The sequence below is a fragment of the Corvus cornix genome, chromosome 3 (genome assembly GCF_000738735.6).
Source record: "Corvus cornix cornix isolate S_Up_H32 chromosome 3, ASM73873v5, whole genome shotgun sequence".
Classification (NCBI taxonomy): Eukaryota; Metazoa; Chordata; class Aves; order Passeriformes; family Corvidae; genus Corvus; species Corvus cornix.
In genome coordinates this window covers 88,618,546-88,644,547 of record NC_047056.1, presented here as the reverse complement: position 1 = coordinate 88,644,547, position 26,002 = coordinate 88,618,546, and the positions used below count along the sequence as shown (strand labels likewise).

General features: G+C 39.9%; 1 protein-coding gene across 4 annotated transcripts in view; it reads right to left on the bottom strand.

The window, feature by feature from the left end:
* The window catches only part of LGSN (lengsin, lens protein with glutamine synthetase domain), a 62,964-nt gene that overhangs the window by 24,413 nt on the left and 12,549 nt on the right, over positions 1 to 26,002 (bottom strand). For 2 of the 4 annotated variants that reach the window (XM_020583686.2, XM_020583688.2), the window contains exons 1-4: positions 12,704 to 12,824; positions 11,589 to 11,686; positions 6,698 to 6,786; positions 2,758 to 2,828 (exon numbers count right to left, since the gene is read on the bottom strand). The exons of 1 other annotated variant lie outside the window; for it this stretch is intronic. The gene's annotated coding sequence lies outside the window, so the exon portion shown is untranslated. Of the gene's footprint in view, positions 1 to 2,757; positions 2,829 to 6,697; positions 6,787 to 11,588; positions 11,687 to 12,703; positions 12,825 to 26,002 lie in introns of those variants that run through there. One more of the 4 variants, XM_039570033.1, reaches the window with a different exon arrangement.

Sequence of the window (26,002 nt, the reverse complement as noted above, 5' to 3'; positions counted from 1 at the left end):
GCTCATCCACCCCTTGTTTCCAGGCAGATAGATGGGTTGGAGCAGACCTACCTCTTAGGCTTGTCCTAAAATGCTTGTCCGATCTTTCATCCCCTCCTCCTTTTCCACTTCATTGCAGGAGAACCTTTTCTAGTCCTTAAACCCTTCAGGTAGGTACAGCAAAATTCATCTTCCTTGCTAAGTGGCCTTGAGATGGTTTCAGTTTGGCATTAGCATAAATGTGCTAAAAATGTTCTTTTTCCAGCTATACTGGCAAAAAAACAGTTTTTAACATCATTGTAAGTAAACCAAATTCCTCAAGGGCATGTGTGGTGCAGACTAATATTTTCACAGCTATATATTGTTTGTGGCATCACAGAAAAGGGAGCCAGAGAAGAACAACTCAAAAAGGTGTTTTCTGGAGGAGAAACAAAGATTTACCCAAAATAATCCCTTTATTTTAGAATGTAGAACTGATACCATGAGTTTGCATAATTATTTAATTTAAATAATTAAATTGAAGCAGGGCTTCAACCACAGTTGATCAAATACCAATATAAAAGTCTGGACACTTCAGAAATATGACACAGAACAAACATCACAAAAGTGGTTACTTAATACTTCAACTACAGATACTTTGTATGCGCTATCTATGATGAATAAGTGCTAATGAGAAAGTGCAAGCTGCTCATTATCCCATTAGTAGCTCTTCAGCAGCTAAAAAAAGGGACTCAGCTTCTCTGGTGACAGCTACTGTGGCAAACAACTGCCACCTCAGGGGAACGATCAGTGGGTGAGTTGATGGCAACCTTCAGACAGACTTCACCATCATCGTGGCTTATAACTACTTCTGATTTCATCTACTGACAAAAAGGTGGGTTTTTTCATGTATTTTCCAACAAAAAGTTATCACTGCATGTACTCTCCTCCCATTTAATTTGGTTCTCCAAGGGGGAAAATTTCTGTATATTCTGAATTAACATCATTTTAAGCAGCAAAGAATCAGACTTTGAAGCATCCACCAGGAAATTGCTTTTTCTCCTAACTAGTGCAGGTTACGTTGAACTGCTAAAAAATGTTTTTTCCCATTTCAGAAGCCTTCAAAATAAAAAGCCTATTAAAGCTGTTTAGCATTCTTATAATGTGGAGATTTCCAAATGGATGCCAGCTGACTAGTGCCAACTACCATCCACACTATACAGTACTGTACAGATATACAGGTTACAGTGGGTTTTGCCAGACCTATCACAGGAGCTTTTTTAGAACAAAGACTTTTGAGCTCTCCAGTTCCAAGGCTGGCAATTACACGGCCAACAAAACGAGGTGTTCACTAAGTCTCTCCCACACCATCATAAATTCAAAAAATTCTGAACTAATACCTAAAGGCTGGTATTACAAAGCCAGAAGAGAAATTTGAACATTGAAATTCCTTCAAGAAATCTAACCTAATGTGCTCCTTCACCAACAGGATATATTTCTTTTACTTCCAACCCTGTGCATTGCCATCATTACTAAAGAATACTATAGCTTCTATTCAGTGTCTTTTTCTTTGCATTTTTTCACAGCTGATATATTATTCAGCATCAAGATTTACAAAAGATTTCAGCTAATTAAATTCCATATTGCCACCTAGTAAAACAGATTATTAGACCTTAGATTTGCACTGATCCATCTCAATTATTGTAGCTATGTTTCTCCTAGGTCCCCTTTTAAATCCTCCTCATACGGTTTTCCCTTCCTGCATTCTCAAAAGGTGGGCACAAATGGTGCTCACATTGAATTGGAACCAAAATAAGACCATGACTAGAAAAAGAAATCCTGTACCCCGAGCTCTACCCAATGCACCTTCCTTCTCCTCCTTCACCCCTGTGGCGGCAATGTACGCTCACTTCCCTGGCAGTCATGCTTTGCCACAGTGCAGCTGCTGGACTGGCTGAGCAGCCACAGAGCCATGCAGCAGTCTGAGACTTTTGTCCTATTTTCTGTGCCTCTTCCAGCACAGTAGCACATGGGAAGGCTGCCTTGCACTGTGGCCCTAAGCAGAGCTCATCACCCCACGTGGAACCATGACCTGTGACAAGGTCTGGAGAGGTGCTCCAGCAAGCAAGGCACAAAACACTTCTTCCAGTGAGCCTTGTGGCTGCACCTGGCCCTGCAGACTGTAATTAGCAATTAATATGGATTACAGTAAATCCAGGTAGTGCTTGAAATTCCAGTCCTGCAGAATACATCATGTGAGCATTAGTACCATTATTCCAGTTTTACAGCTACCCCTGTAATTCTGTCTCACTATGACATGCTCCCTGAGGTGAACTGCAAGAAGCTGCACAGCAGAAACTGCATAACAGAAGCCCTAACACCATCTGTGGCAGCTGGGATTTTCCACATTAATATACTGTTCAAATTCCTGGCAGATGTAACAGACCTTACTTGACACATCAACGCAACAGTGTCACTGGCTGAGGTTCTGTAACTACAGATCTTGGCACTCTCTGTAAAGTCTTCATGATTTAATCTGGAACCACACTAGTTTGGGAGGCTGTGAATCCATGCTGGAAGAAGATTAGATGGTTGCCACTAGTTGTCAGCATGGACCGTGACCAGTGCATCATCATTCGATTCTTGTTGCCTCTTGTTACTTGCCACCACCCTCCATGTATATATACACTGAGTCTTCAAGAGCCTTTTGATATTACGCCTACTAAACCCCTTTTAGCAGAAGGTTGGAGAAAATTCATGGCATCTTATGGTCTTACTCACATGTCTTGCATTTCTTACCTCCAGGTAAACACAGCAAGGTGTCCATCACGCCTCAATCATTTCAATTTTTCCAGGATTATCCCTGCTTGCTGGAAAAAGAGGAGAAAAATGTCACTTAATAGACTTGGCCTTTTACTTAGACTTAAGAAGGGAGTTAAGATGTGCCTCCAAACAGTTTCCAAGTTGTCTCACTTTAAAGCAGATGGCCAGCTGCCATTAAACTGCATTAATGTTACAGTGAAAGGTGGTCCATGGCAATACAGCAACAAAAGGTGAAACATCCCTCAAGTACAATGGGATCAGACTGACCCAACCTCTCTGCAGTGTGAAAATATAGCCTGCCTGGTAGATGATTTGTCAAGTATTTTTCCTGAGGAACTATCAGTGGTTTCTTAGTACACAGTTATCTGTGTATCATCTCTGAAAGCACTATGTAAAAAGAATCACTGAAAGCACTATGTAAAAAGAATGAAATTTAGTATGCAATCTGAGTATACTAACAATATTCATGCCATTCATTCTCCAATCCCAAATTTTCTAATTATATGTCCAAAAAGAATAAATTTATATACATGAGATAAATAATGATAAATTAATAGTGTCTGTTACTTTGATTTGCACTTATAAATTGGCAAAATCAAAGAAATAAACAAAAAAGTACATATTTGCCCACATTATATACCTGCTTGTAAAAAACTCTTTATATCCACTAACTTTAGGGTCTTTCTCAGGTAATTCTCTGGAATCTTAAAACAAGTCTAGAGGAAATTATCTTTAAGGTTCTCTTTGCAATAACTTTTAGCATACTACAGCTGAAGAGGAATTCCGCACTGGGTGTTATGCTTACTTTTAACTTTAGTATTTCTGATGATTAAAACTTGACACAAGCTTTATTAGCCTAACTATCTAGATCTTTTGATATATTTGTGTTATTGCACCACAACTCCAGTTTTCTTTATTTTATTTCCTCGGTAAATCTGTTTACTCTGGAAGTAAATTCTCCTTTATGTTGTCTGCATGCACAGAACACTCTGGTTTACTTGTATTCATACTCCTTTTTCCTTAGTAGATTAGTTACACAGAGAGCATATACTCTTCTCTCATTCAATAAAGTGTACTTATCTAGGGTACAATAGATATGGTTTGAAATCAGCTTGTGCCTGGATGGATTTAGATATGTAATTCTGCCCCCTTTACTGACTCCCTTAATAATCATCTTGAAAGGCTTAGTGATTCAAAGCCGTAGCAGGCGAGGTTCAAACTCAAAAGTAGGAAGCATTTCTTTGCCAAGAGGGAATCAAGCACTGAACAGGCTTCCTAGAGAGGTGGTCCATGTAACTAGACTGTCAGTGTTTAAGAGGCATTCGGGGAATGCCCTCGATAATATGCTGCAACTTTTGATCAGTCTTCAAGTAGTCAGGCAGTTGGACTAGTTGGATTGTACATCACTTCCAGCTACAACTATTCTATTCTATTCTATTCTATTCTATTCTATTCTATTCTATTCTATTCTATTCTATATTATGCTAACCACTGCTGTTGCTAAATGAATAGACGACAAAGGTGCTTAGTCCTCCTTGTTAAAATTGTTCTGATTGATGTAAACTGACTGAAAAATCATTGGGTCAGATAAAGAGAAGAAATATAAGCTTAAATCTCTATCACTAGTGAAAGATTCTTCCAGACAGAGGGAAAAACGTGTTTAATCTCTGCCTTGGTAAAAATTATATACTTTATGTTGAGGTTGTCTTCCAACTACTTTTTCTGCCAGTCAAGTTTTGAATGCTGTTAGCATAGAATAGATTCAGTGGGGTAAAATGAAGAATCTCTACTTTAGTTTAAAATATGTATTTCTATCATGTTTTCAAGGAAGCCTTGAAAGCAAGCTAGTGCGAGAAGAAACAGAAAGGATAAAGGAGTACTAAATTCCTAACCTTTCAATCCCTGCTGGTAATTTAACAGCATCAAATAAAAAGTAACTGCCATGTTCTCTAGTTACATTAGGTGGCACCATCCTCACAGATTTATTGTTTATGTAAAAAAAGCTTAAAAACATTAATTCTGAAATTATGTTCATTAATTCGAATATGAAATACCTTGATAAAGTTGATGCCTGATTTACAACTAATAGGAACATCTGACATTATTTAGAGAAGAATGAGTATTCAGTTTCCATGTAAAAGAAATCTCCATTGCTGAAAAAAAGGTGCAAGGAATAGCTAGCAGGAAAGCAGGAATGCTGATGGATTTACCCATAAACCTTGCTCTGTAATAGGCTTATTATGAAGCCCACAGTTCACTCGTCATCTCTGAACAGCTTCTGTTCCCAGAAAAACAATAGCTAAAACCCCCTTATGATTCAACTTACTTAGCTGGGTTATGATAGTTTGCCAGAACCTTTTCATTCTTCACTTATTAATGGAGGAATTTCTCAAAAAAGTTGAGAATTGCCAATTTCACGTTCGCAACGTTCATCACTTTTACACAGTGTGGCTCTCCTTGTGTTAAAATGAAGTCAGAACTTTTAGAAATGGAATGAAGGAGAGGGTAAGTGGTGAGAGCAACCAACATCAAATTCAATTAAGATCAGCCTCTTCTCAAATCATCTCTATGGCAGGCAAGGCATGGACTTAGACATGGATATCCAGTGTCTCTAGGTTGTGTCCCAAAACCAATGGAAATAAGTAAGAATATTTACTGTCTTTTAAGGGAAAAAAGTAAAAACAAACCCTTCATATATTCTTAAACGTGTTTCTGTTAAATGTTTTCTCTTTGATGTATTTCAGCCCTTTGTAACAGTGTTCCAGGTGCCTGTAGTCCTGTTTCCATGCTGTTAACTTGCCATGACAGTTGAAAATCTCATTAGAAAGAAATTCTTACAAGACTGATGACACTAGTGCTCCTGGTCATGAGGAGAATTCTTGTAAGAGCTAAACTTTAAAACTTAATTTTTAGTTTTACCAAATTTGGAAAATTACATACAGTCCATCAGATAGAAACGGATGTGAACTGCCTAAGTATTTTAGGACCTCAAAATAGAAGTGACTTTCTGTTTCATTGTTCCATCTCTAGGTTAACATACTAGGAGCTCATTGTCACTCTTTGTCATGGCCTGAGTAGCTAGAATCAAATTTATAAAGGCAAATGATGCTATTTGAAGTTTTCTTCCACGTACCTTACTGCTCTTATTGCTGATGATCCTCTGATACCAAATTTCACCCCAGTGTGAATTCATGCCATTTACCAACGCTCACAGAGATAGGTGACCCAAACAACCTGTGATGAATATCCCTCCACTCTGTTTATGTCAACACAAAACAGCAATGACAATTCAAAGTTATGACTTTGGGTTGGTGATTTAGGTAGAAAGCATGTTAAAGTATGGAAGGCCCTAAATGCCTAGCCATGAAATTATTATTAAAGCTATCAGAATATTTAAGTACTAAGTAAGACTGGACTGATTATAGGACACACACTCTGTTTTCTTGCACATATTGCTGCTTCAGAGCTGAATTAAGGATGACTGCTCTATTTATTTAAAAAAAAAAAAACAAGAACTTGTCTCAAATAACAGAGATAAAGGTTAGAAAATATTGCAAAGTAACTGAGTATGCTTCTTCTATTTCTCCAAAAGAAACTACATTGGTGTCACTGTTAAAGCGTTTTCAAAGATGTGCAGAAAAATCTTGCTGAAAATGCTTTTAGACAGCAAGGGTTACCAGGTCACCCTAAAGTATCCTTCTGAGTTCCTACTGTTTGTAAGAGCTTTTACAGAGCAGGTATAATGGGATTTTCAGTCAGTTGGAGAATGGTAACATGTAGCTGACTAATGCATGGCATTTATACAACTTACAAGTAATCTGGATGTATTTTCAATAGAGCAAACCATAGTAGTCCTGGAAAACTGGAAAAATCAAAAGATTGACTCCCAACACCTGTGTATTTCTTACACACTTACTGGGGTAATAACACAGCCCAGACCTAGAAGGCGGAGGAAAGAATCAGAGGCTTGTTCCACAGTTTATGCTGCTGGGACTGTATCTGCAGCTGTAAAAAAAAGGCTTGGCTATAAAAAATCAACTACATCAGTTAAAAGGAGTCAACACATACAGCAAGACATACTGCAGTACAGAATATAGTGAGTGTTCTTCTTGCTGCAATTTTGCACATTTACTTGAGCCAGTTAATAGAAGTTGATTTCACAAATGTCATTTGTCATTTGTCCTAGTGCTTCAAGCAAACATCCTTGAGGCTGAGCCACTGAGTGAAATACTCACTACCTACTGGAGGTAAGAACTGGACAAAGTGAAGCTGAGTGCTGCCTCTGATACCTTCTAATACACACATTAAGTGCTTCTACCTTAACCACTAAAAGACCACTGAGTCAAGGCTATACAAATAGATTCATACATTGTCATTACTGTTCTTTTAATCCATGGGGATGATTTAAACTGTAACAGGTGTTCCAACAATGGTATGGAAACTTCCATGTGCACAACGGATGAATGGATTGAAGGCACACCAAAATCAGTTTGGGAGGCCCTCTAGTAGTGCACTCATGGCCCATCATCCTTACTTGCCCATAGTGGACTGTGTTTTGTACATGCTCGTGTGCCAGGTGGCATTCAGGGCTCAGAACAGGCCAGGGACCATTTCTAATAAATGGTTTAAACATGCCAAACCTATTTTGGAAGGCATAAGCTATCAAGCATGAGAGCATGAGTCAAGCAGTTCCAATCAACCTGAGGATTCAAGAGCTGTTCTTGGCTGTACTTATGTACTGATTTACATTTAGTCTGACAGCCCAGTGTGGGTAAAGGAGGAGATGGTGCAGCACATAGGAGGCTATCAAATGAGTGGCTCCTATGAGCTCTGCCATGACCCTTTAAAAGAATTTGGTTACCAGATCAGTTCCTGCACCTCTGATAAGAGCAGTGAGGGACTCGCCCCTCTGTGCCATAGTCCAGAGGTGATCACTTAGCACATTTTGAATTTCTGTAAGCTTTTTGTAATAAGCTGAACAACACTGGTATAGATTGTTAAATAAAGGCATTGTGTAGATGTAATTTCTGACTGATCTTCCTCACTGCCTTATCAGGCCAGTTCACACCTAACATGTCTTCACCAAGCAGATTAGTTGCAGTGCCATAGGCAAGTTTTCTTTCCCATATCCAGTCCAGTGGTTCAAATTTCCACTCACAAATAAGTCCCTCTACCCTGTAGATATTTCTAATGATGGATGAATACTTTTTGCAGACAGTTTCATCTTCAACAAGTACCTGACCTTCCAAATATAATCCGGAGAGATAATGAGGAAAGATTCCCTATCTGCTTAGATGAGAAGGTGCCAAATCCCCACTTCTTTGTTATTGATTCAGTGTAATTTAGAAGACAATTTTTTTCCCAGTGATCCATATAGCAGGTTGATCTAGTCGAGCATAAGAACTCTAGATGTAGGAGCCAGAGGCAAAAGTCATTACAAAAACAGCAAAGAGGAGCCTGACCTGCATTGCAGTGAAGACTCCAAGGCAAACTGCATGGGCAGAAGTGCTCTGCAATTCTTTCTTTTTCTCAGCTAAGCACTACTCTATGTTGCTTCTAGGCACAGAAAGCCAGTATAGGGTTAAAAGTGTTCCAAGACACGGAAAGATTTTCTGAGTTCCCCCAAAGTCAGTGACAGAAGCATATTTATACTGTGAGAAAAGTACACATTATACACCTGATCAGCCAAGAGTAAAGCAACAGCTTAAAGTAACAATGAAGTTTGCAAATTTCTGTGGAAGATATCTAAAAAGCTTAAGGCTACAGCTTTCTCACAACTTTTCTGGACCTGTATGAATTGCAATTGACATAATCATTACGACTTCAAAAAAAAATTGGGAGGATTTTCACAGGCAGGAAGGAAGGCAGGCTTATTTTTGACATGAGAGCTATCTCTCTGCCAAACTTAAAATACCTGCAGGGTGGTGCTGGAGAATTTTACAGAATAGATCTCAAAGTATTAACATGAGCAAAGTGGCATTTTTTTTCCTAGGCTCATTTATTGAAGGAGCTGAATTATTTGGCTGAAATATTCTGGAGTTCAGTCAGAGGCACAGGAAAGATACGAAACATTTTGGCTTAAATTTGGTGCTTCAGAAAGGTATGAACAACTAAAATGAGTATTGTATAATGGGAATGGAGGCTGTTTTCAGCGGTGTCTTCAGTGGTGCATACCAAGTGGCGCTGCTTGCACTATATGTAACAGACACACAGAGTTCTCACCCTGGTGCTTCACTTTCCATTATTGCAGCAGGGAAAATGATATTTCAGCAGAAATACCAGACTAGCGTAAAAGGTCATTAATGACCCATTCTATATAATATTCATTTATGCTCCACTTAGCATTTCATTTTAATTAGGAGCTCAAGAAGCAACCAGGAAATAACCACCATCTGAGGGCATTCGTAACATTACTCTCAAGGACATCACCAAAGTAGACCACAATCCTCCCAACAGCCTAAGAGACAAGAAAAGATTTGAGAAGTTAGAGGTGTATATCAGTCTTTCCTGTATGCCAGCTGAAGCTAACATGATGTACATGCCACTGTGACTCAGCAACACTAAACCTGCAATTTCCTCAGGCTTTGGGCATTTGACATTAGAATGACTCATAGTCCATATGGAGAGTCAAGGAGTCATTTGTACAACTGCACCAGAGTATTTTGAAAAGAATTTAGGGAAATAACTGTAGTTCCAAGGTGTTCTTTTTCTTATAACTTTTCTTAGTTATTTCAGTAACCTCTCTGTGGTTGTTTCTACAGTGAGATACAACTCCTGGTTGTGGCTCCACAACTCTTACAAAACAGTATTGCATCTCTTCTTAAAAGTTGTTACGGAACTATCTTTCCACCAGATCTTTGATATTTGGCAATACTAAAACAACTAACACACAACTGTGTTACTGTAGGGGGTCATCACTGAACTGTGGAGAAAGGGAGCTGAACCATATCCTACAGGCCTGGGCATTTCACATGCCTAGGAATGAGAAGCAGATCCCACTGCACCTGAAGAACAGCCTACCTTCAGCACTGGAGCAATGCCACGCTTCCTGGGACAACCAGGAGCGGGCTTGAGGACCTTCCAGCTCCAGTGAGGAGTTGAAATTAAAAATACATGCTAAAACAAGCAAGTCTCTCCACCCATGCTCTGAAAGGAGGCCACAGCTATCCATCCTCAGTCAAGAAGTGCCACACAGAGCACAGATTTATTCCACAGAGCAACCACTGTTTGTTACTCTTTCTCCTTCATAAGGGCATCTAAGCATTAGCACATGGACTAATATTATCACAAAAAAATAACAGACCCTTACTGTCCAAAGATCACCTACATCAAGCTTTGACATCAGTGATGTGAAAAACAAGAGGGTTCAAATCTGATGGAGGTTCTTAAACTGTTACATAACAAAAGATTTCAGCCACCTTTTCAAACCAATAAGGTAACTAACTACAAAACTAAAACGTGAATATAATATCACTTAGGTTGCAAATTCTTTTGCTGTCATTTACAATTTTGGCTGTACAACTACGGGACTGCAGCTGGTGTGTGATCATCCATTGGGGAATGCAGGCTGAAAAACTGAGGTCTGACACTGGAAGATAGGAAATACCAGATAAATTATTTCCTGGCAACCTTTATTCTGTTTCTTGTGTATTTGTGTTTCAATACAGTCTTTAATTATGTAATCATATCCTATTCTTCCCCTTTTTCTTTGCCTTTTAACACAGAAAATTAATTCCCACTGTAGTTAAATTAAGGTCTCAGAGGCAACTCTTGGTTGTGGTGATCCCTAGTTTCTGTGCAACTTGATCTTTCATCCTAATCTATATTTTTTGCAGGTTTAGTTTTTATTATGTGTGAGTTTTTATAAACAGATAACATCAAAGTTAGGTGAATTTTGAGTGTCTTTTACCACAGCTCTGCAGGTGGCTAGCAAAGGCACTTTTTGCTTTTTGTGCAGCCCAGGCTTGAATAACAACACATGTGAAAAGTTTCAACGGTTCATTGGTCTGTTTCCAGAAGAAAACTGTTTCTACTAAACAGTTAAACATGAAAATTTTTCATGTGGGATATTGCATTTTCACCGATGATTGTGAAAAAAAAAAAAAATGGGATACAAGCAGCTGAGCTGCAGTTCCCACAAGACATGAAAGTAACATTCAACATAAAATCCCCATAGTTTTAAACATAAAAGTCTGAGGTTGAAAATTGATGAGGTTGAGCTCACACCTGAAGCATTCAATATTTCACTGAAAAGCCAGTATGTTCTTCAAGGGAACAAAATCAATCCTCCTACTAAGTCTGATTCTAAGTGTCAGCCTGCATTATGTGAAAATGTTACCAGGCAATGACAAGACAGCAGAGAACAAATAAAACAAAATTCTCTTCTCAGTGTACTTTAGCTTCCACATGAATTTTAAGAGAAGAAATTGTTTGTAGCTTTGCTTACTTGTATCAGCTCCTTTCTTTGTAGTTATAATGAACTTTTAGGGGTGGGATGACCTCCCTGAAGAACACTATGTTTCTGTCCCTGCCGGTCCATGTCTCTGAGTATTGGAAATACAACCTTTTTTTTTGTCTTGGCAAAGCAAGAAAATTTGATATGTGCTGTTTATGTTCAAGGCCAGTTTAAAAGCATCTTTTCCAACACATCACTGTTTAAAAATCCTGTAAGCTTTTTTGCATTGTCCTGAGGAAGTTCATTCATTCTCCTCTAGTCTATGGATAATACAATCCAGGTCTCAGGTTTGCACTTCATTGAACTGTGTGACTCAGCTGTCATGGCTACTTTTATTTTGGTGTGTCCATACCTTCAGCCTGTGCTCCTGGGTTTGCTGCAGTGTGTGTTTGGCTGCATTCAAGCAGATGCTCTTCATTTTGGCTTCTCTTCTCAGTCTCATAACTAAGCCTAAAGTGAGAACATAAAAGAAACCAAATACTCCAGGATTGTGATGAAAAACTCTTAGATGTCATTAACCTGTGAACCTATTTAATCAGTCAAGAAGATTCGATGCTCCCATGGAACTTGGGAATAATTTGAGACTTACAAAGTTTTATTATGATACAAACTTTTGGCTGATGGGCTTTTATATGAAATTGTTTTACAAATATTTAGGAAAACAGATTTTTCAATGTACAGCTCTGAGAGTTTGTTATGGCTCACACCAGTTATCCTGTGCCTGGAGCTAATAAATAGCTGCAACAGCAAAATTTAAAAGGCAATACTGTAGATTCTTAAGGGAGTCTTCCTTTCCAAAACCCCTTCATGCTACTGAAATGCCTTTTTCTCCACTAAAATCAGACTTTTATCAGATGTCGTTTGATATAGATTGCCTATACTATCTCATTGCTGTATTAGTTTATGGGACAGGGAACCTACTGCCCGCAAGAGGCACCTCTAACTAATCTGTTCAAGAAATGGCAATTAATAATGGCTTGTGCTTGTCCTTGTCAAATCCACTACTGTGCACTAAATATGACTCTTTCAGACAATCTCTGTTACTTTGTGGAAATATTTCTTGAGAAAAACATTCTTTGTGAGGGTTACAGGGTCATTTTGTTTTTATTATGGATCTCAATTTTATTATTATAAAAATAGACATATGCATGAAAGCAGGATTTTTACTATTTGAGGATTATTCAAAATGCCACCGGTTTTTTTGCATTAATGTAATAATTTTTATATTTGAAGAGCTATAAAACATCTGTTAACTATCTACCATAATATTAAACCATAATTCTTTTTGGTTTTTTTTCCATGAACATCATAAAGGTATATGAAACATTGCATGAAATGAAAAATACTATTGTAACACACATGTTTATGATAATTTTATATGGGAAATAACTGCATGCCAGGAGGTGAACTTTTACACAACTGTTTTTAATAAAACTGAGGAAAAACCAGCAAAGCACAAAAACTTACTGACTTTTTCTGCCTTCAGACAATTGTTGTTTCCTGCAGTCCTTCTTTGGAGTTTTAATGTCATGTGTAAGTGAATCTAGGGCTCAGGAATAGGAATCCTGCTTGCAGAAGATAACAAAGGAAAAAAAATATTTTACTAGCATACTTTTGCCATTGCAAAATTGCCACAAAGAAAGAAGAATTTTTAGAAATTAATTATCTATGAGAATAAATCATATTGTTAGCTTTTAGTGAACAAAACATTATGAAAATGACTCCATCTTTTTTTGTGCCTAACAAAGCATCAGACAGTTATTAATTTACAGAGGTACAGCACTGTAATCAAAGCTACTGTCCCTTTAATCTTTACTTTCTTATAATCAAGGCCTTGAACCCAGTTTTTAATTTTCTAGTATAGTCTTCTTTTTATAAATACAGACTAACTGTTGTCAAGGACGTAAGAAGTACAGACCACATCATGTATCCTCATTATGATGTTTCCTATCCCTCAATACGAGTATAACTCAATCACCTTAAAAAAGCCCCAGTTGTTGGTGCTTGAAATCCCCATGAAAAATGGATCATATGTCACAAAATAGTGTTTTCTTTACATTGATCAGTACATCTTCTTACCTATAAAGCAAATATTTCATCATTCATGCTCTTTCCCTTTTCTTTACTAAAGCATGATTTCCATGTAAAGAATTTCCACATGATTTAAAGTATATTTTGGACTTTTCACACAATTCCTCAAAAGCTTGCCAAACTCCATGCCCCCAAGCCAAGTTTCAGGGGTATCATAGAGGAATCTTCTAGTTAATTCTTTCTTCCCCACAGGAATGCATAGAAGTACTTTGCTTCTATGTGCTTGAAAAACTAAATAACTAAAACCATTTTTGAAAAAACCTACAACTTCTTCTGGTACTGGCCCTCTGAAATTCACCTGACTAACAATTCTGCCTTTCAATTTTGAAGATAGAAAATAAAATTAGTGCAGAAAAATAGCTATTTTTTATAGAAAAAAAACCAAAACCAAACATATTTAGTTCTATGGGAAGGTAAAAATTCTGGAGCACTGAAATATCTGTTTCTAAATGTTTTTATTGTCATGTAAATTAATCTTCTTGGCCATCTCTGGTCAATGTACCTTCTTTAGAAAATCTTCTGCTGTTGGTGGTTTGCAAAAGTAATTTGCCTACCAAGTTTGAAGGTCATGGCCAAGTCACCAAGCGGTGCTTTCCTGCTGATTAAGCTGTGGGACACTTTCCAGTGAGCAGGTCTGAAAGCACATGCTGACCCTGTCTAAATCTTTAGCCAGCTGAAAACTGGGAACACCTCAACTCCCTGCAGCCTCCACCTGAAGGCAACCTGGGCACCTGGTCCAGGATGTGGTCCCTCTCCACACCAGCAGCACCCCAGCCTGTGCTGTGGGTCCTCACAGGAAATGCTTCTTCCCCCTTGATCAGACATAGCTGAAGCCTATGCACACATACGAAGGAGGAATTTTGTTAAAACAGCTTTTCATGACAAACAGAAGTTCTGCAAAATCTGAAAGCTCAATTGAAAAATTATTTTTTAATGAAAAACACTGAAACATGACAATTCCCTTTATCATGAACATAAATGTTTCCTACATAATGAATTCTAACTATGTCTTCAGGAGCCTTGTGATCTAGAAGCTGTTGTTCCCCTTTGTCTCCTATGAAGCTTCCTGGACAGATTACATTTCTCATGATTAACTGGAAACATCCTTTACTATAGTGAAGAATGGTATTTCCTTATAAGAACACAGATTTCATTTGATGAGGTTTTAATTCTATTCCTCTCTTCCCCCCATATTACACCCTGTTTCTGAGGTGGAGAACTGGGACATCAAGGTCTGAAATTCATTCACACTTTACAAAGTCTTCAGGCACTGCTAGGACTTTGAAAGACATGAGCTGCAGATTGATGTACCTTCCCTACAGTAAATTCACAGTATCAGTTGAGCACCCTGTCATCTTTAGAAAACCCAAAGTGGTGCCTTACCCATAACACTGGATATAAAGTAGAAAGCATACAACACATTTTCTATGACTTCCGCACACCACCCATCGGGAAGTTCTGGATCCCTCAGCTCAGGCACTCACCTGGAAGTCTTGGATTACTTACAGAGAACAGCCACACAATTCCCCCCTTCAAAGAATCCAGAACCCAGGAGCCTCAGAAAGCCAGCAGAATATTTTGACCGGAGGCTCAGGTCCAGAGATTAAGAATACTGATGATGGGCAGAGATCACTTGCTGGTTTTCCTGCTTAGGAGCATTAACACAGAGAATGATAAAATCTGTTAAAATGTATTCAATCTGGGCAGGCTGGGTAGATGGGCTGAGACCAACACTGTGAGGTTCAATAAGGCCAAGTGCCAGGTGCTACACTTTGGCTGCAGCAACTTCAGGCGGTGCTACAGGCTGGGGACAAAGTGGCGGGAAAGGGGCCCAGTGGAAAAGAACCTGGGTGTGCTGGTCAACAGTGGCTGAACATGATCCAGTGTGTGTGCCCAGGTGGCCAGGAAGGCCAGTAGCACTTTGGCCTGTATCAGCAATAGTGTGGCCAGCATGACCAGAGAAGTGATTGTCCCTCTGTACTCAGCACTGGTGAGGCCACACCTCAAATGCTGTGTCCAGTTCTGGGCTCCTCACTGCAAGAAAGACACTGAGGGGCTGGAGGGCGTCCAGAGAAGGGCAACAGAGCTGGTGAAAGGTCTTGGGGGTAAGTCCTATGAGGATCAGCTGAAGGAGCTGGGGGTGTTTAACCTGGAGAAGAGGAGGCTTGGGGTGACCATATAGCTCTCTGCCTGAAAGGAGGTTGCAGCCAGGTGGGGGTTGGCCTCTTCTCGCAGGCAACCAGTGACAGAACAAGAGGAAATGGCCTCAAGTTCCATCAGGGGAGGTTCAGGCTGAAAGTCAGGAGGAATTATTTCACAGAAGGGGTTGTTAAACAATGGAATGGGCTGCCCAGGAAGGTGGTGGAGTAACCACCCCTGGAGGTGCTCTGAAAATGACTGGACACGGTATCCAGTGCTATAGCCTAATTGACAAGGTGGTGTTTGGTCAAAGGTCGGATGCCATGATCTTGGAGGTCTTCTCCAACCTAATTCTGTGAAATGCAACTCCTTTCACTCTTTAGTCAAACTACTGTTAGTTCAGTAATATCCACTTATCTTCTTAATGGATGACTCGCATCCATGTCTGAATTTCCACATATTTCAGTCTGACTCATCACAGTTTAAGTTGGAATTCTTCTGTCTCACAGTTTTTGCAGCTACACTGTTAGTCTCTTCTTACTCACATTAATAGCTTTGCTATGGCCTCATGTCTCCCCCCTCTGTACTGTTCCAGCATCTGTGGGCACAAGCCAATTTTTTTGTCAGAGGCAGACTGGAAAACTTATTGCCTCCTCCATGAAAGAGGAATCTTTGCTCCTCAGAAAAGCCAGTCACAGATTTATCACTACTTGCTGCTGAGCGTACACTACAGCTGATCTAAAAAAGCCTTGGAAGGTGCTTGAGAATTAGAGCTGCTGGCAAGGCAAAGAAGTGGCAGTCACTCCCCGCCGCCTTCATGAATTCACATTCTGCAAGGGGGTTTTTCCTCTCATTTAAGCCTGAAAACATTCCTGAGAGGAACAGTTTGTCCTCAAGTTGGCATAATGTTGCATTAAACATTTGCCACTTACTGTTCTGCAAGCTGTTAAGCTTCCTGTGAAAGCAGTAAGATACCACAGAAGCACTCTTTTGTAAACAGAGTCCTACATCATTTTATGGAAGCACTGTGGCAATACTTATCTGGGAACAAAACAAGGGGAAGTTGCATCACTCTGTGGGCTGCAAATGAGGCAAGGGGAATTATTAGCCTAAATTAACACAGGAAAACAAATTATATTCAGCCAGGAAGTGCTTCACAAGGAAGAACATGTATTAAGGAAATATACAACTTTAATGCTAAGCATAAGAGATAGGACATAAAGATTAAAAGAGAGGAAGGGTGTAATTTGAGTTTAGTCCTGACTTGCAGTTACAATGCGAAATAAAAAGAAGAATACCAATGAAAATTTCCACATGCTCTGAAAAAGGCTTAGAAATAAAGGAGAAAAACTTACTAAAAAGATTCTGGAGAACATTCCAAGTGAGCAAGAAGTCCCTTCTTTTCTAACTGCACAAGGACAGCAGCATCATACTTAGCAACACGGGCCCTTTGGTTTGCTAAGGCCATTGCTATCCTTACTCAATAAACTGTAGAGCTTATTTGGAGTCTTGAATTATAACCCTAATTGCTATGTGCTTCACAAGCTCCCTACTGCTAACAATCCAATTACAACACAAAAATTAACAGATAAACACAGATGAACATCATCCAGTGAATCCATGTGGTACTTTCTAGCTTAGCAACTTCATAAAAATGGGAAAACATGCTGGAACTTTCTTATTCCCCATGACAGACATTGGTTGAAAAACACCTGCATCCTAACCACTACTATCTGCACTCTAAACGCATTTCTTGCAGGTTTCTGTTTTTCTGAGTGGATCTCAGTAAATGTAGTACAATGAGAATCCTGTACTTGTCCGTATCTCTGCAAAAATGCTCAGGCTGAACCTGCTCAAGACGTGGCAAATAAACAATGTAATAAGCAGTTAAAGCACTGCACTACTTCACAGAAGATTAAACATGCCCAGAACTTTTTTTCTACTGAACCTGGCTATACCAAAATGTCCAGAATGTCAGCACTAATGACCACTTTGTCTGCAAAGCTTTCAAAATGCCTAGAGGGAATAGTGTCTGTTCTGTACTAACTCCCAAGCAGTGCCCAAGAACTGCTAGGAGGAGTCTGAGCTGATCTGGCCCAAACCAGGGACAAGGTTAATGACCTAGTACTACAGGCGACTGAGTTTATTAAGGTGGCAGATTCAGAGTAAGAGACACCTCCCATGGCACTAAACTCAAGGAAGTCATGAGCAAGAATTAATCAGAAAACAATGGTGCTTTCAAGGATTTACTTCAGAAGCACTTTAATTGGACTGCACCTCCTGTATGTACCAGATCAATACTCCAGAAAGCAACCTCCTAAAGGAGCTCTTGTTCAGCAGAACACTGTTTGGAAGGGCAAACTCAGGACTGTAAACTCAGAAACGATCTTCTTTTGTCTGTTTCTACAGCAAGGCAGTTGAGTGCTGCATCAGGGAAGGCTGAGGAGGAGGAAGACAAGGGCATCCCTATTTACAGGCAAGATTGCACCAGAAGTGCCTGACTTACATAAGCAATTTGTTCTCTTGTTTGTGTAAGCAACCCAGCTAGACCACAAATACCATCCTGAGTGCTCAGGTGAAAAGTACTTGCAAGTCATTGTTCTGAGAAAATGCTCTGAAAAGCAGAGCCCAAGGCTGTGACATCAATTGCAGACCTCTGTGTACCATGACTGGATGCTGGTGAGTCATGGCATGCATAAACCAGCAGCATTTGAGAAGCCCTTCATAAGCAGGTCCAGTAAAATTTATTGTTCTTAATTTGCAATTAACTCATCTTAAATTGACATAATTGGAGAATCTGACTCACAGCCTTTTTATAAGTGTATTTTTAAATCTCATTTATAAGACAAATGCATCTTCTGTTTCTGAAATGACATAAATATTACTTTTTTTTTAAATGAAGCTATGCTTCATTTCACCCAGTAAAGGAGCCAAACTCTAGTTTGTTAGTACAAACCCTAGTTTGTTTGTTGGTCTATGTCTGGCTGAGAAATGAATCAATACCCTTAAATCCTACCCTAAATGAACTTTTGTGCAAAGTTGTGTCACAGCACAAGTGACGATTTACATCAACATGCTGACTCAGATCCTGCCTGGAGCCACAAATGGGTTTATGTTGCTGTTAGAGAGACCAGAGTCTTTCTTTGGCCCCCTTCCTCTTTCTTTTTTCATATAAAACCACCAACTCTAATTCTAATCTGGACTGCAGAGCAACTTCTCCCATGTCAAGGGAGCTGGCCTGGGGTGGAGGTGGATGGGGCTGCACGAAGCAGCAGAGGCAAGAGCAGGCGCTCGCTCAGCAGCGTAAGGAGGTGTCGCTAGGCAACGAAAGTAACCATGGATACCTGCATCCCCAGCGGCCCGCGGGCTTCTGAGATTAGTCACTCATCTGGAAAAACACTTTAAAAAAAATAAATAAAAATTCATGCGTTACAATGCAACGCTGTCTCTGCATAAATGTTGTTGTAATGATGAGATTCAGTTTAATAGAGCTTACTTTACTGGGACCTGATGTTTGCTCCACCCCAAGACTCGGAGAGCTCTAGGTCATAGAATCATAGAAAAGTTTGGATTGGAAGAGAGCCTAAGGGTCATCTAGTTCCATGCCCCCTCCCCCCCCCGCCGTGGGCATGGACAACTTCCACTAGACCAGGTTACTCAAAGCCCCATCCAGCCTGGCTTTGAACTCTTTGAGAGATGGGGCATGGTCACGCACTTTCAAACATTTTGGGCTGCAGCATTAGTGGCAGAACCAGATCTCTGGCCAAGGGTCACACGTTTTTAAATCCTTCATTAGGGAAATACCCCGAAGCTTTAAATGCTACAAGAAAAGCAGTAGAGCTCCTTTACATATGAATTGCCCAGGGAGATTGACTGTCCCCTCCCCAGAAGGCTGGCATTGGTGTTTGGTTGGTAGGTATGATTTCTTGCTGATTAATGTCAAAGTTGTCAGTAATCATGTGCCTACAACTAATGTTTTCCCATCTTTCACATGCTGGAGGTTTCCAATTAGCAAAGGCAGCTCAGAAAGAGCAGCATCCTGGAGACCACAGCAGCAGGACAAAGAGCAGCCAAGGTCACCAACCACCTTCTTTTCGGCTCTTGCAGGAATGTGATTGTGTAAATACACGCGCATGATTCTAGCAAAGCCAGAAAACCTCCAAAATCCTTGGCAGTCTGTGGCCACTACACCCTGAGCAAAATTCCCTCCCAGTTCCAAGCCTGGGAACCCATTCAACCCTACGCTTATGTGCCTCATTGCACACATCACCTGCGATACTGGTACTACCAGTCTCTTTCCTACCACTTCTTTCACCTAATTCAGAATACTTGAGTCAATAAAATCAATCTGTAGTTAGCACTGGCATTCACAGGAGCATGGATTTGTCCTTGCACAAGGGGTGTACTCAAAGTGATTAGTTCAGTCATTCCTGATGGGGTCTTATAAACAAACGATTGATTCCTGGGTGTTTGAGGGATGTTGATTAGAATTAGAATTTACAGCAACAGCTCAGTCTTACTTCATCAGAAGAAATTGTAAAAACATAAGGAGATCAGCTGCTTAATAAAATGTCATCTTTCTTATCATCTGATAAGATGATATGCTGGCTATTTAAAATATGAATGTAAAGGAATAAGCAAACCAGACAATGATAATACACATGCTACATATATTACCTATCTTGCCTTAATTAAAGTAGTTTACTTTGTTTACCATTGGAATGAGGCAGGCCATGTGACCCACAATCTGCTTATTCAACTTCTTTATTAAAATCATGCTTTTCAGCTGTGATCACTAAGCCAAATAATACACAGTATGAGCAAAAAGCTTATGAAAATCTGTATAAACTATTTTGATCAGTCTTAACCAAAAGTTGAATTTGGCTTCAAACAATGAACCTTTTTCTCTATGAAGCCTTTTAGGAAATCCCACTGCAAAAATTCTTAAGCTTAAATGGTAGCTACTGAGGATACCATTTGCTTGCTGGAAACATTTATAAAATTTGATTTACTGTGCATGGTAGAAAAACAGAGAAAGGAGAAAAAAACCTTTTTACTCAGTTATATATTTGTGATACTGACACAGTCATAAACTACACTTTGATCAATCTTGTGGTTCAGCTTCAGTGATGTCAACTTCCTTGGACTAAAGCATTTGTAAGTAGCTCCATAATTTAATAGATTTTTCTTCATGAAGCCTAAATGTATATGCACATATATACAATGTCCTTGCACTCTCACATGTACTTGCACAGTTAGCAGAGATTCTGATTTAGCAAGCAGGAAAAGGCCTTTCCTCAATCAGAGATGTGAAGAAGGAGCAAAGTGGTTGAAGCCCCAGAAACAGGGGGTTTCATTGTAAATGATGCATTGTGGAGAGAGAAAAGTCTTAGACTAGATAATTAGGATTAATACATTTTATATAAAGGTAACAGCCATCTAAAAACAACCCCAAAAAAGACTGGAACAAGACACATTATAATGGATGCATATTATCAAAACCTATTTGATTTAGTAGCTGGGCTACAAATCTCATCACAAATTTATTTTCACATGACTGCCCAGACTTTCTGCTTTAGCCTGGCTCAGAAATGCCTTGGCCTTTCTCATAGTGTTACTGAATTTCTTCTCCCAAACCCAGTCAAAATCACATCAGACTGTAAGAAACGAAGGAATAGATTATTTACTAAGTAAAAAACCTATATTCCTAAACATTGAAGCTGATAAAGCCTGTTTCCCTTACAAATCTGTGCCTTGAACTTGTTTGATTTTGGCCAGACAAGGCACAGGAAACACTGCTTTTCACAAACTGTGCTGCCCAAATGAAGTTTTCATTCCAAGCTTCAGGCCTTCTTTTTCATGCACATTCTAATCGAGTATACATGCTTGGTGCAGACTTTAATTAACAGACTTTCTCTCCTCTAACTGTTCATTTATTTGCATGAATCTTGGGGCTTAATTATCTTTGAAACGTCTACCACTTTGAAAAAAGTAGTAGAAATCAGACAGAACTTTCCAGCTATTAGGGAGGATTCGAAAAATCACCATACATGCAGAATTACCTCAGCACATGCAGTGGTATAAACCTCATTTCTTTTTGACAAACAGACAAAAAACCCAAACCTAAAAAAAAAAAATTAGAATTGTGAATTCCAAGATTGGTTTAGCTGCATTAATCTGAAGGTTGCTACATAAGACTGCACTGTAAAAGATGCAGATCTGTACTTAAAATGTGAGGAATTTCTGGACCTTACAACCTGGACCTGACCACAGGAACTTACAAAAATTTTATTTAAATCTGGTTTAGTCTTCTTTGTGCCATTATCACCTGGGAAGGTTTTGAAGACCGATTCTTGGTTCAGATTCCCCAGTGATAGCTATTAATCTCTTCATATCTAAACTATCTCTTAAAGGATGGAAAGATTCTTTCTCCCATCTTCTCTTCATTATTACCTATTCACAGAAGTGTTGGAGTTGGTTCTGAATGATAAGGAGAAGCAGCACCTCTTAACTTGCTAATGAGGACAAACACAACATCAATACAACTGTGACTAGCTTTAGAAGAATTTTCTGAGGTGATAAAACTGTTTCTTTACACAAAAAGTTGTTGAATTTTCCCACAGGGGAAAAGGTTGTATATGTGTTTCTTGTACGTCTCTGCAATATTTATTTTTGAACACAGTGTTGGAGCATAGACTTCATACAATGTGATCAAGTCAGTGCTTTTACATTTCAAACTGCATGAAATGGACTGCATTTCACCCCTGCTGAGCTTGTGGCTGAGCACAAAATAGATTTCTCCCCAGGAGAATGCCTGGAATTGTCTGTTTTTCTTAATAATTTATTTCACTACTTAATGTCCTTCAATTTAATAGGCCAGTATCTGTAATAAATTGCATTATTAACATCTGTTTTCACAACATTTTCCTCATGGGCTTCAATGATGTCCAACACTATGGCACACAGTTTGTGAAATACAAGAGTTCATGGACAAATTCAAGCACACTAGAGTCAGGGTGGCCAAAATTGATCCCACCCACCTATAATCTGGATTTTGGGGATGAATGTGCCTGGACCGGAAGCGACCTCTCATGCTGCTGAGATTCCTTCACTTGCAAGAAATATTACAGCTGCTGGACACAAACAGGGCCCTCGTTTACACCTCATCTATACCAAGTTTGTCTACATTTGGTGCCTTAGAGTGTGCAGTAGCCTGGGAGGGCAAACATGAGGACACATGTGTCTGCAGCCTTTTTTAGACAGTGTTTTCCTAGTTCCTGATCTGAGCTCTGCAATACCCATTTAAGAGACATGGGATAAAAAGCACAAACAGTATTGGGAGTACATATTTCCTCATTTTATATGAGTTTTTCTCTTCCTGGGTCCATGAATTTGTTTCAGTCTTTTTGGCACAGTGGTGCAACTCCATCTGCACTGTTGATTGTCTGGCAGCCTGGTTCTTCCCCAGACTCTGAGACAAGGAAGATGTGGTATCATCATCTCCCAAAACAAAGGTGATGGCCAAGGTCTTGCATTTCTTGGGCAAGTGCTCTAATTCCCTATCTGTTGAACAAAACCAGGGATTTCTTCAAATGCAGCTCAGGGCTGGGAGACTCCAAGGTGATGTACCTGCTTGCAGTGAGTCCCCCCATGACAGTGCTCCAGCCACTGAACAAAGTGTAGTATAGATGACCAGGCTGTGTCTAACGTCCATCTTGCTGAAAATAGTTTTTCAATCTCAGGAAACCTCTAACTTTTCTTCAGAGGTAAAAATCAACTCTGGCTTGTTGCAGCGGGGATTACTGCAACACGCATATATCAAACCAGGAGTCTCGTGGAAAGCGAAGTATATATGGACAGATTCGTGGAGAATGTTTCAGAGACGTTTATTTCTCCAGCCGCATGGCCGGGGCTCTGCTCAGGAACTCTCAGTCACGGGACCCGAGGGTCCTTGGCGTTATCAGGGAACCCAAACCAACCAATGGGGAATGAGGCTGACCAGGGGCAGGGAAACCCCATGTCTCCCCTCAGGGCCCATCTCCCAGGGCTCCATGGCAGGGGAGGAGACCCCAACACTGGCTCACCTAGCAAACACAATGGAAAATTGCCAGAGCTTGGCTCCTCAGTGATGGGCCTGCTATAGTGGAAAAGTAACAACCCCCCCTCTAAGATATTTAGAAACAATATGATCTGGCAACAAATCAAGAGTGGTCTTTTCTGTCCACTGTAAAATATTCTAAAACACCAATCAATTCTCAATTAGACTACGGGGGGAAAAAAGCTTAGAAAAAATTTGTTTGCTTTGTTGATTGATTAGAGTTTTGTAGCTTTTTTTTTTGAGGCTTAACTTGTGTAGGTTGCTGACCTTGGCAGGAATGTAAATGGCATCTTGTAGGAGTGTCATCTGACTTACTTAGCTCTGATCTTTTCTTTCTATGTGAAATGCCAAACAAACCCAACAACTAAATCAAAGATTGACCCCTACGAGAATTCACTGCAAAAACGTTAGCTAACATTCTGAAATTCTTTTTGTCTGTGTAATTCACTTTCAACTTCTATATTCACTAAAAATAATACTACTGCATCATCACAAATACTACCTGCCCATGGTAGCACACGCCATCTTTCACATCTGTAGGACTGTAAACTGAATTGTTGTATGATATCTTCCATCAACATAAAGCGTTAATGTAACTTAACTGAAGGAAGAATTTTTAAGAAATCATAGAATCTTAGAATCACAGAATCAGTAAAGTTGGAAAAGACCTCCAAGATCATCAAGTCTGACCTTTGGCCAAACAGCACCTTGTCAACTAAACCATATCACTAAGTGCCATGCCCAGTTATTTCTTGAACACCCCATGGGATGGTGTCCACCTCCCTGGGCAGCCTTTTCCAACATTTGTTATCATCCTCAGTGAAGAAATTCTTCCTGATGGACAACCCAAATTTCCCGGGCACAGCTTGAGGCCATTTTCTCTTGTTCTGTCACTGGTTGCCTGGGAGAAGAGGCTGACCCTCACCTGGCTACACCCTCCTTTCAGGCAGTTGTAGAGAACAGAAAGGTCTCCCCTGAGCCTCCTCTCCTTCAGGCCAAACAACCTCAGCTCCCTCAGCTGCTCCTCATAGGACTTGTGCTCCATTGCCCTTCTCTGGACACCCTCCAGCCCCTCAATGTCTTCCTTGCAGTGAGAGGCCCAGAACTGGACACAGAACTCGAGGCGTGGCCTCACCGGTGCTGGTGCCAAACACAGGGGAACAATCTCTTCTCTGGACCTGCTGGTCACACTATTGCTGATACAGGCCAGGGTGCCACTGGCCTTCTTGGCCATCTGGGCACACACTGGATCATGTTCAGCTGTTGTTGACCAGCACCCCCAGGGCTTTTCTGCTGGGCAGCTTTCCAGCCACTCTGCCCCCAGCCTGTAGTGCAGCCTGGGGTTGTTGTGACACAAGTGCAGGACCCAGTACTTGATCTTATTGAACCTCATACTGTTGGTCTTGGTATATCAACCTGGTCTATCCAGATCCTACTGCAGATGATAAATCAGATTAAATTTTCATTGGTGAAATGTATGGAAAATTTGATATCTGTCCTGATATTTTATTCGTTATAAACACGAGTGGAACACAATAGAGACAAGCAAATAGTCTACTTTTGTATGTCAGTATCAGATATGTATTTTTACATATCAAGTACTCATATACACATAATGAAAAAGGAGGTTAAAATATTTCCCCATCTAGCCATCTTAAATTAGGAGTCAGGCTCATACATTTCACCAGAGATGGGATATTGAGAATCCTGGAGGATGAGCAATTGGCAGTTGAAATTTACTTCAATCAAATTGCAAGATAACTGTTGTTTAATATTCTTTTTTGAAGTAGCTTATTTTCTGCTTGACACATCTGTTAAGCTGTAAATTCAGAACTGTTCTTAGCGAGTGTCTGAGAGCACGGATTACTCATTACCACCTGATTTGCTATGGATCACAGGAAAGTACATTTGTATTCCACTGTATTTACACCACATCTGCAACATACATATTGTAGTTTGGGTCACCACGTACATGACAGTGAAAAGGTAGCATTACAAACCTAATGAATTAGACAGCCATGCTCTTTTGTTAGATGGTTGAAAACATTGGCAGTCCCAGGCTGGTCATCTGTCTGTCTGTCTGTCTGTAGGAGGCTGTTGGTGAAACATGTGAGCAATCCCCAACTGACTTCAGGCAAAGGTGTTTGGGCTGATATCACCTCTGTCACAGGCTATCTTGTCAGTCTTGTCTGAAAGTGGATTAGAAATTGAATGCACAAGTGTTTTGATAGCCAAGTCATAAAGAACTAGATAGCACATTTGGGGCCATTAATGGCTTCAGCTGAGACAGGTTTAGAAGAGACATTTTCCCACAGCCTGATTGATGCTTTCATGTAATTTATGTTCCTCATCCAAAGAGTCTGAGTTTTCTGAAGGCAAAAGATTTGTATTGGAATGTGTTTTGAGTACCTTTCTGAGGTCAGTAAATAAAACTTTTT